Here is an 8,953-nt window from a genome sequence, read left to right as displayed (position 1 = left end):
AAGAATTGAGAGCGGGACCCTAACCAAAGAGGCAGTGATGCCAAGATGGAGACAGAGAAGATGATGCGACAGATGAAGTAGCTGGGACACTGGACTCAGGGTGGGAGAAGGGCTGTGTGCTGGCAGGGTAGGAGGGTGGGGATAGGCCTGTGTGGTATACCCTTTGGAGATATATGATGATGCATGGAGATGACTGTAATCATTGCAATGAAATGAAATATGACAGCATGAGTGTAAAGCTGATGTTCTCCCATGTAAACCTCACAATAAAAAATTTAAAAAAGTAATAACTGAAACCTCCTAAAAATTAAGATACTTATGTGCATAAAATAGTTCAACAAAGAGTAAAAAGAGCCCACAGATGGGAAAAAATAATTTTACAACAACATATTACACAAGGATCTAGTATCTAAAACTTACAGAAAACTACAATTCTATAATAAAAAGACAACTTACTTAAAAAATGGGCAAAGGACATGAAAAGATGCTTCATCAAAGAAGATATTTAGGCAGCCAACAAACAACCTTTAGCCATTGTTGTTGTTAAGTGCCATTGAGTTGGTTCTGACTCACAGCGACCCTATATAGCAGCAGGTGAGCTTGAACCACTGACCTTGCAGTTCAAACTGACCTTGCATTCCAACTTATTAACTAACCTACAGTGCCACCTCAGGTCTCCCATTATTAATAGTTGTTGTGAACGGCAAAGGTAAAACATTAACTACCTGTTCCCAGAGACAAGCTAGAATGCTAATCAGGTTACTGAATGGGACCAATCTTCCCACCCAGGAGAAAAGCTAGAATGTTAATCAGGTCACCTGATGGGACCAACCCCCTGGCTTCCCTCCTGTCCTTACCCTAATCCCCTCCCCAACTCTGCGCCCATATAAACCCGTGTTGCCCTTCATTTGGCGCTCAGAATTTGGAGACATCAGTTCCTCTGAGCCAGCTGGCTTAATAAAGTCTGAAACTCCACTTTACCTCTTGGAGTGCCCTCGGTTTCTTCAATGATGGATCAAGAGCTGCCGTGACACTTTTGGACCCAGAGCTGCTGCGACACTCTCTGGCCTAGAACTGTCATGATACTCACGGGCCTAAAGCTGTTGTAACACTCTCGAATCTAAAAATGCTGTAACATTTGGTTCCCTGATCTGGAAACTGACTGCACTGGCCCCTTGAACCACCGGCTCAGAGTCTGGGAGTGGCTGGTGGTAAGTTCACCTTGGTGGATGAGATGATGTGCCACTACCACATTTGACGGTCCCTCCTCTTCTGAGTGGGGGCAGCTACCTCCACACCTACCTCTCCTGATGGGACTCCAAAAGAGAGGTGAACCAGAGACCCAAACAGCAAGGACTTCTGGAACAGGTAAGGCCCTGGGGCCCAGGTTAAACCCAGTCAGACCTGTCCCTATGGACTGAAGGGAAAACTGATCACCTTCCAAAGCCTCACCTAGAGGCCTCAGTCAGGGACTCCACAAGGGGGTGGGGGTGGAACTGTCATAAACTTTGTGTGACTGGTTGAATGTGAGTGTGCATGTAACCGAAGCGTGGCTTGGCATGCCCTGTCTATATGGTTCCATGGCTCCGGCTAAGGAATCTGAGAGTGCTCTAACCTGCTGTTCCATGACAATGTCATAAGGCATTATGGTTACTCACCCTCCGAGAGAAGGTGACCTGCCCAGGGTTTATACTGGTGAACCTTACCTTAGACATGTTTAAGTTCCCGAGAGGGACACAGCCAGGTGGGCAACTAAGTGGACACACCCCCACCCTTGTCTGTTGTGACACCAATCAAGGGCACTACATACACTTAGGTACAATGGGAAATTCTCATAGTAAGCCAACAGCCTTAGAATGTATGTCAATGAATTTTAAAAAGGGATTTAGTGGGGACTATGGTGTGAAGTTTAAGCCCTCTAGGCTTAGGACCCTGTGTAAGGTGGAATGGCCCACGTTTAATGTTAGCTGGCTGGCCGAGGGAACCCTTGTAGTGGCCACCATTCAGTCAGTTTGGAAAGTTGTTACAGGGAAGTCGGGTCACCCTGACCAATTCCCATATATTGACTCTTGGCTAGAAATTGCGCAAACCCAGTCACAATGGGTCCAATTATTCGTTCACAGGCAGGGACAGAGTCAGGCTTTAGTGGCCCAGGATTTCAGCCCCTGTGTTAAGACCTTGAAGAAGCAGATACATCGAGGTCCCTCAGAAGACCCCTTGAAACCTACCCTATACCACGGAGATGCCCACAGCACCAGCACTCCCTCTCCTGGAAACCCCTCTACCATCTGATCCATCTCCTCCAAGTTCCCCAGAACACACTTCACCATCACAGTCTGTCAGCCCACTCCTGGATCCTCTGCTCCATCTTCTCTCCAGCCCACTGCTTTATCCACCACTTCCAGCCTCACTCTTCCCCTCCCCCGAGGATGTTGCATCAGATACTCCACTAACAAAATGCCTCCAATCCGCCCAGTCACCTGTCGTCCAGCTGCCAGTTTGTGAAGCCTGGCTTCCACTTACAACCCTTGAAGGCAGTACTGTTCAACTGGCTGAAGTACCTCATACTACCAATCCTTCAGCACCACGGACCGGTTGAACTAGAAACACCATACTCCATCCTATTCAGAAAAGCCACAGGTCTCATCAACCTCATAGAATCCATCTTCCAGAGCCACATGCCCACTTGGGATGACAGTTTCCAACTCCTCCTCACACTGTTTAACACTGAGGAGAGGTGAAGGATCTTGTTGGAAGCCTGGAAATACATCCAGGGCTTAGCCCTGGGAGAACAAGACTCAGAGAAATGGGCAAAAGCAAGGGTCCCTGACAAAAAGCCAAACTGGGACTTCCACAACCTGGAGGGATGGCTCTCCCTTGAAACATATAGAGGGACCATCCTTCAGGGAGTCCGAAATGGTGCTTGGAAACCAACCAACCTGTCAAAAATGACCACCATCCTTCAAAAGTCAAATGAAGCACCAGGGGACTTTTATGAGGCATTCTGGGTTTTCACACCACTTGATTCAGAGACTCCTGACAATCAACGGATGGTCAGTGTAGCCTTTGTGGCCCAGTCCACTCCAGACATCCGCCAAAAGTTCCAGAAACTTGACGGTTTTGCCAGCATAAATGCTACCCAGCTACCAGAGGTCGCTACAAAGGTCTTCGCAACTTGGGTCCAGGAGGCCCAATGGGAGGCAGAGAAGAAGGTGAAACAGAAAGCCTCATTCCTTGCCACTGCCCTGGGAAAACCAGACCTGGCCCACCCCGCAAGAGGAAAGCTTATGATAGGCCACCCTTACACCATTGTCCATTGATAACGGTAACAGACCCACTGTTGTGGCTGAAATTATCCAGAAACTCTCTAATATACCCAAAATTAAATGGGACCTCCACACTGCCTACAGACCACAGAGTTCAGGAAAAGTAGAATGTGTGAATCGAACCCTAAAAGTATTCTATCCCTCCTCAGAATGCAGTGCACCCCCGGGACCTCAGGTTTCTTTTCCTTTGAAGTCATGTTTGGAAGGCCAGCCCTGATCATCAAGCATTTTAGAGGGGTTATCAGGCAACTAGGGAATAACTGCATAGTACAAGAGCTGCAACTTCCAGGGAAGGTTTTGTCTCAGATTACCCATACTGTCTTGGAAAGAGCCCCTATCCCCATGGGTAACCCCGCACACCCCTCTCAGCCTGGAGACTGAGTCTGGATTAAGGACTGGAAAAATGTTCCCCTCCAACCTACTTGGATTGGCCCTCACATTGTTGTGCTTGTTACTCGTATTGCTGTTCAAGTCACAGGTGCTACTCCGTGGGTCCATCATACCTGAGTCACGAGAGCCCATTCTCCAGACCCATCCTGTTGGACCATCCATCCTGATCCTGTGCACCCACTTTGAGTACAAATCCGGTGAGAAAGCCTGACCCAGCACCCACCTGGAACGGGCCAGATCGGCTGGACAACTACCCTGCTCTGGTCACACTTGGAAGCTGACCAATCTACGCACAGCTCAAGCTTGAGGATAAAGTCTTCAATACCCGGCCTAATGTCCTAATATGTGGGCTAGATAACTATATAAAACCTGGATGTATAGTTAGTTTTCTAGCCCCCATATCCCTGATCCTTGCAGTCAGTTGGCCATCACCGCTCCCAGATAATTGCAGTAACCCACAGAGAGTCTTACTAGCTTGCATCTACACAGTAATCATAGGGTGCCTTGTCTCCCTCCAGTGTCTTTAATAGGCCTACACTCCCTCTATATTTCCTTTCAGTCTTCCATCAGGCCTGAACAAGTGAAAACACAGACAACATGTTCTGCTGCAGCCACACACAGCCTAAGCCTGAGGAGCATCGTCATGAGGTTCCTTATTACTGGACTATGGGGTATTGGAAAGGTTGGGGCAGTAAATTGTGAACTGTATATACATATCAGCAAGGAGGGTCAAAAAGTGACCACCACCCTGTTATTTTACAATTATTATGAGTACCAAGGAACACACAAAGAGACCTGTAATTTTAATGAGACCCAATATTTGGTATATAACCCAGGAAATAAGTTACCCTATATCTGCTATAACCCGGTAGATCCCCCCACCTCTACAACATTTGAAGTAAGAAAAGAAGTAGCTTGTGAACTGGGAGCCAAGGACCCAAAAATAGCCCAAACCAAGGTAAAAGGAAACCCCACACAGGTCATGTTAAAATTTGATGCCTGTGCGGCCATGAGCCATAGCTGGGAACTAAGGGAAGGGAAAACTTGCGGGTCTCTCAAATGGGAACAGAGTTACACAGTAGCAGAAAAATATACATGCTCAGTAGGATTTACCTGTGAGTCCAGGTGTGCCTACTGGTCATGTGTACTGTGGGCCACCTGGGATAAAAACAGCCCTCAGAAAAAAGGGGTGTATTTAAAAAGGGGAACAACCCCATCAAACTGTACAGCCCATAAGTGTAATCTGGTAGAACTGGTCATTGCTTACCCCTTGAACTCCCACTGGGGAACTGGGGAAATATTATCATTAGGCATTGATGGAATTGGACTGAGTCCTTATATCCCCATCACTATCTGAGGATGGGTACAGAGGATTCCTCCTCAAGCCTTCCAGGCCTACCAATCTTTCTATGAAGAGATGACCAAGTCCTTGACCCCTCCACCCCAGCCCACAAGGAACTTGTTCCTCAGACTAGTGGAGGGAGTAGCAAATTCCTTAAATGTCACCTCTTGCTATATGTGTGTGGGTACTTCTATGGGAGATCAGTGGCCATGGGAAGCCAGGGACCTAGTCTCCTCTGAAACCCTGCCTAATATCACTACTATACAATCCTCCTCTAGGAGTCATTGGATTTTAAACCATGCTATCATAGGACAGTCGGAACCGACTTGACGGCACTTAACAACAACAACAACAATCATAGGACAGTACTGTTTAGCCAGAGAAGGAGGAAACTACATGCACCCTGTTGGGGAACTAACAAGCATGGACCAGCAATGTCATAATGCCCCTTCTAACAAAAGCTCATGGTGGGGAAACCTAACAGAACAAAATCCACTGGTCAGATTTCCAACTTTAACTGTAGCATGGCACGCCCCAGAAAAGATTCAAAATTGGGAGGCCCCAGACGAGCTGTACTGAATTTGTGGAAATAAGGCTTATACCCGCCTCCCCAATGACTGGGAGGGAAGTTGTATAATTGGAATGATAAAGCCATCATTCTTTCTTATGCCCCTTAGGACAGGAGAGTTACTCAGTTATACAGCCTCCCAACCCTTATGATGAACCAAAAGGGAGTTACAAATAGGAGACTAGAAAGATAATGAGTGGCCCCAAAATGAATAATTCAATACTATGGACCTGCCACTTGGGCAGAAGATGGATCTTGGGGATACTGTACCCCCATATATATGCTGAACCGAATCATTCAGTTACAAGCAGTCTTTGAAATCATTACCAATGAAACTGGAACTGCCCTGACCCTCCTCACGCATCAACAAACACAAATGCGAAATGCCATCTATCAAAATAGATTAGCCCTGGACTATTTATTAGCCACAGAGGGAGGAGTATGTGGGAAGTTTAATTTCACCAACTGCTGTATACAAACAGATGATCAGGATCAGGCAATCGAAGCTCTCATTAATAAGATGCAGAGAGTTTCCCATGTCCCTGTGCAATCTGGAATGGGTAGAGCCCCCAGAACCTATGGGAAGGGTGGTTCTCTGCTTTTGGAGTGTTCAAGACCCTTAAAGGTGAAATTGTTCTTATTTGGGATTTTCCTAATCATTCCACGCATTTTCCCACTAGCAACCAGGGCCAGACAGACTACCATAGAAACAATAATCAGTCGAAAGGAACCTCACAATTACTCTATGTTAAGTACCAGCAACTTCTACAGGAACCACCAGATGGTTAACCAAATAATAGGAGTCTCAAAAGTGGGGAATGAACAGGAAAGGTAAAACATTAACTGCCTCTTCCCTGAGACAAGCTAGAATGCTAATCAGGTTATTGAATGGGACCAATCCCCCTGCCCAGGAGAAAAGCTAGAATGTTAATCAGGTCACTGAACAGGACCAATCCCCCTGGTTTCCTTCCTGTCCTCACCCTAGCCCCTCCCTGACTCTGAGCCCATATAACCCCATGTTGCCCTTCATTTGGCGCTCAGAATTTGGAGACATCAGCTCCTCTGAGCCAGCAGGCATAATAAAGTCTGAAACTCCACTTCACCTCTCCAAATGGCCTCGGTTTCTTCAACAACAGATCAAGAGCTGCCACGACACCCTTGGACCCAGAGCTGCTGCAACACTCTCTGGCCTAGTAGCTGCTGTGATACTCATGGGCCTAAAGCTGTTGTAACACTCTCGAATCTAAAACTGCTGTAACAGTTTTTGTTGTTATGTGCCATGGAGTCGGTTCTGACTCATATCTACTCTGTACAGGGTTTCTGAGGCTGTAAATCTTTATGGGAGCAGAAAGCCTTGAGGTTTGCAGCCCAATTTGTAACCACTATGCTACCAGAGCTCCTTTATTATTAATTAGAGAGGTGCAAATCAAAACAACAAATATCATCTCACAACAGCATTAATAGCAAAGTTAAAAAACAAAACAGAAAACAAATGCTGGCAAGGATGTAGAGAGACAGGGACTCTCTCACATTACTGAAAGGCATGAAAAATGATTCAAATACTCTGAAAACCTGTATCACTCTTCCTCAGAAACTTGGAAATAGAAATACCTTACGACCCAGGAAGCCCTCCACTTGGCATATATCCACAACTAATCTGTGTCAGGACACAAATTGATACTGCACACTAATGTTCACTGCAGCACTCTTCACAATAGCAAAAAGACAGCCTAAATGTTCATCAATGGAAGAATGAATAAACAAATTTTAATACACAGATACAATGGATTACTGTGAAACATTGAAAAATAATGATGAATTAATGTAACACCTCACAACATGGAGAAACCTGGAGGACATTGTTGTTAACTGCCATCAAGTTGATTCTGACCCATAGTGACCCTGTATAGGGTTTCTGAGGAGCAGCTGGTGATCTTGAACCACTAACCTGCAGTTCAAGCAGATTTATAGTCTGAAGCATTACCCATAGTGCCACATATGCTTAATGAAATTAATCAATTACAAAAGGACACATATTGTATTAGACCTTAATTATAAAAATTCAAGAAAACCCCCTCCATGACTGAAACTCCAAGGAAACACAAGCAGGCATGTAAGCTCCCTGGCGACCATATTGGTCTGCATGTGAGTAGAAGCAGGGGAAAGTCAGTAATGAAGATATTGGCTGAGTTCAACCACAGATCTTTAGATGAGAGATAAAAGAAGGGCTGAAGTTTGGGGAGACTTGGGAACTCCTTAGCCCATGGACACTGACCTAGTCACAGAGAGCTAGAGCTGAGAGTATAGCACCCAGCTCATATGAAATGGGGGATATGCACCCAAAACTGCTAATAGTACCCATTTAACCTAGCTTTGATAGCTTGATGACCAGAGCCTAACTAGAAGAAGAAAAAAAAAATTAATTTGTTAATGTAAGCAAGTATAATTGCTACAATTTGATGAACTTCACTTATACTTCTGGATATAGTAGCTCATCCAACTGAGAGAGAAGGAGACTTCACATTAAGGATTGAGCCTATCCCCTAAGTATACAGGGTTGATTAGAATGGGTAACTTAGACATTGGCTAACTAAAATGGGGGATAAGAAGCCTTTAAAGGCAGGAAGTGGCTGGCTTTCAAGTTTTCAGGTGTGAGTTTATTTTCAGAGAGTTCGGGGAAAGTATAGAATCACCACTGATTTTTCTCTAGACAAGTTTTCCTCTTGCCTAGATGAGTCTAGTGAAAGGAGATGGGTATAGTATTCATTTTATTTGATAATGAGTAATTGTTATCATGACTAGATTCAATGGTCACAACTGTAAAGGTAGAAGTTTTATAATATAAAGGGGGGAGTAGTTAATCTTATATTCTAGGAACAGAGGATCTTAGGACCATCAAAATAGAAGAACATGAGTGGAACGTGGGACCCTAATCAAAGAAGTAGTGACACCAGAGATGGAGACAGAGGTGATAGCATGAAGAGATAGAGCAGCTGAGGACTCTAGACTCATGGAAAGAGAAAGGCTGTATGCTGGCAACCAGGAGGCAGACTTGCAGAATGTGCCCTTTGGTTGTTTAAATGATTATGTATTTCTGAGTGTTTTTGTGTACATCAAATACAACAACAATAACAACAAACCAGAGAGAACAGAAGCAAATACTGTTAAATGATGACACACCGAGGGGATTGAAATCATTGCAATGAAAGAAAATATGATAGGATGAGTGCAACATGAGTTCTCCCATGAAAACTATCATGCAATTCACAATAAAAGCTTTAAATTTTTTTAAGAAAAGGTTTTCATACTAAGAGAAATATTCTTTGA

Source organism: Chrysochloris asiatica, unplaced genomic scaffold, assembly GCF_000296735.1.
Source record: "Chrysochloris asiatica unplaced genomic scaffold, ChrAsi1.0 scaffold00025, whole genome shotgun sequence".
Lineage (NCBI taxonomy): Eukaryota > Metazoa > Chordata > Mammalia > Afrosoricida > Chrysochloridae > Chrysochloris > Chrysochloris asiatica.
This window is presented reverse-complemented; position numbering follows the sequence as displayed.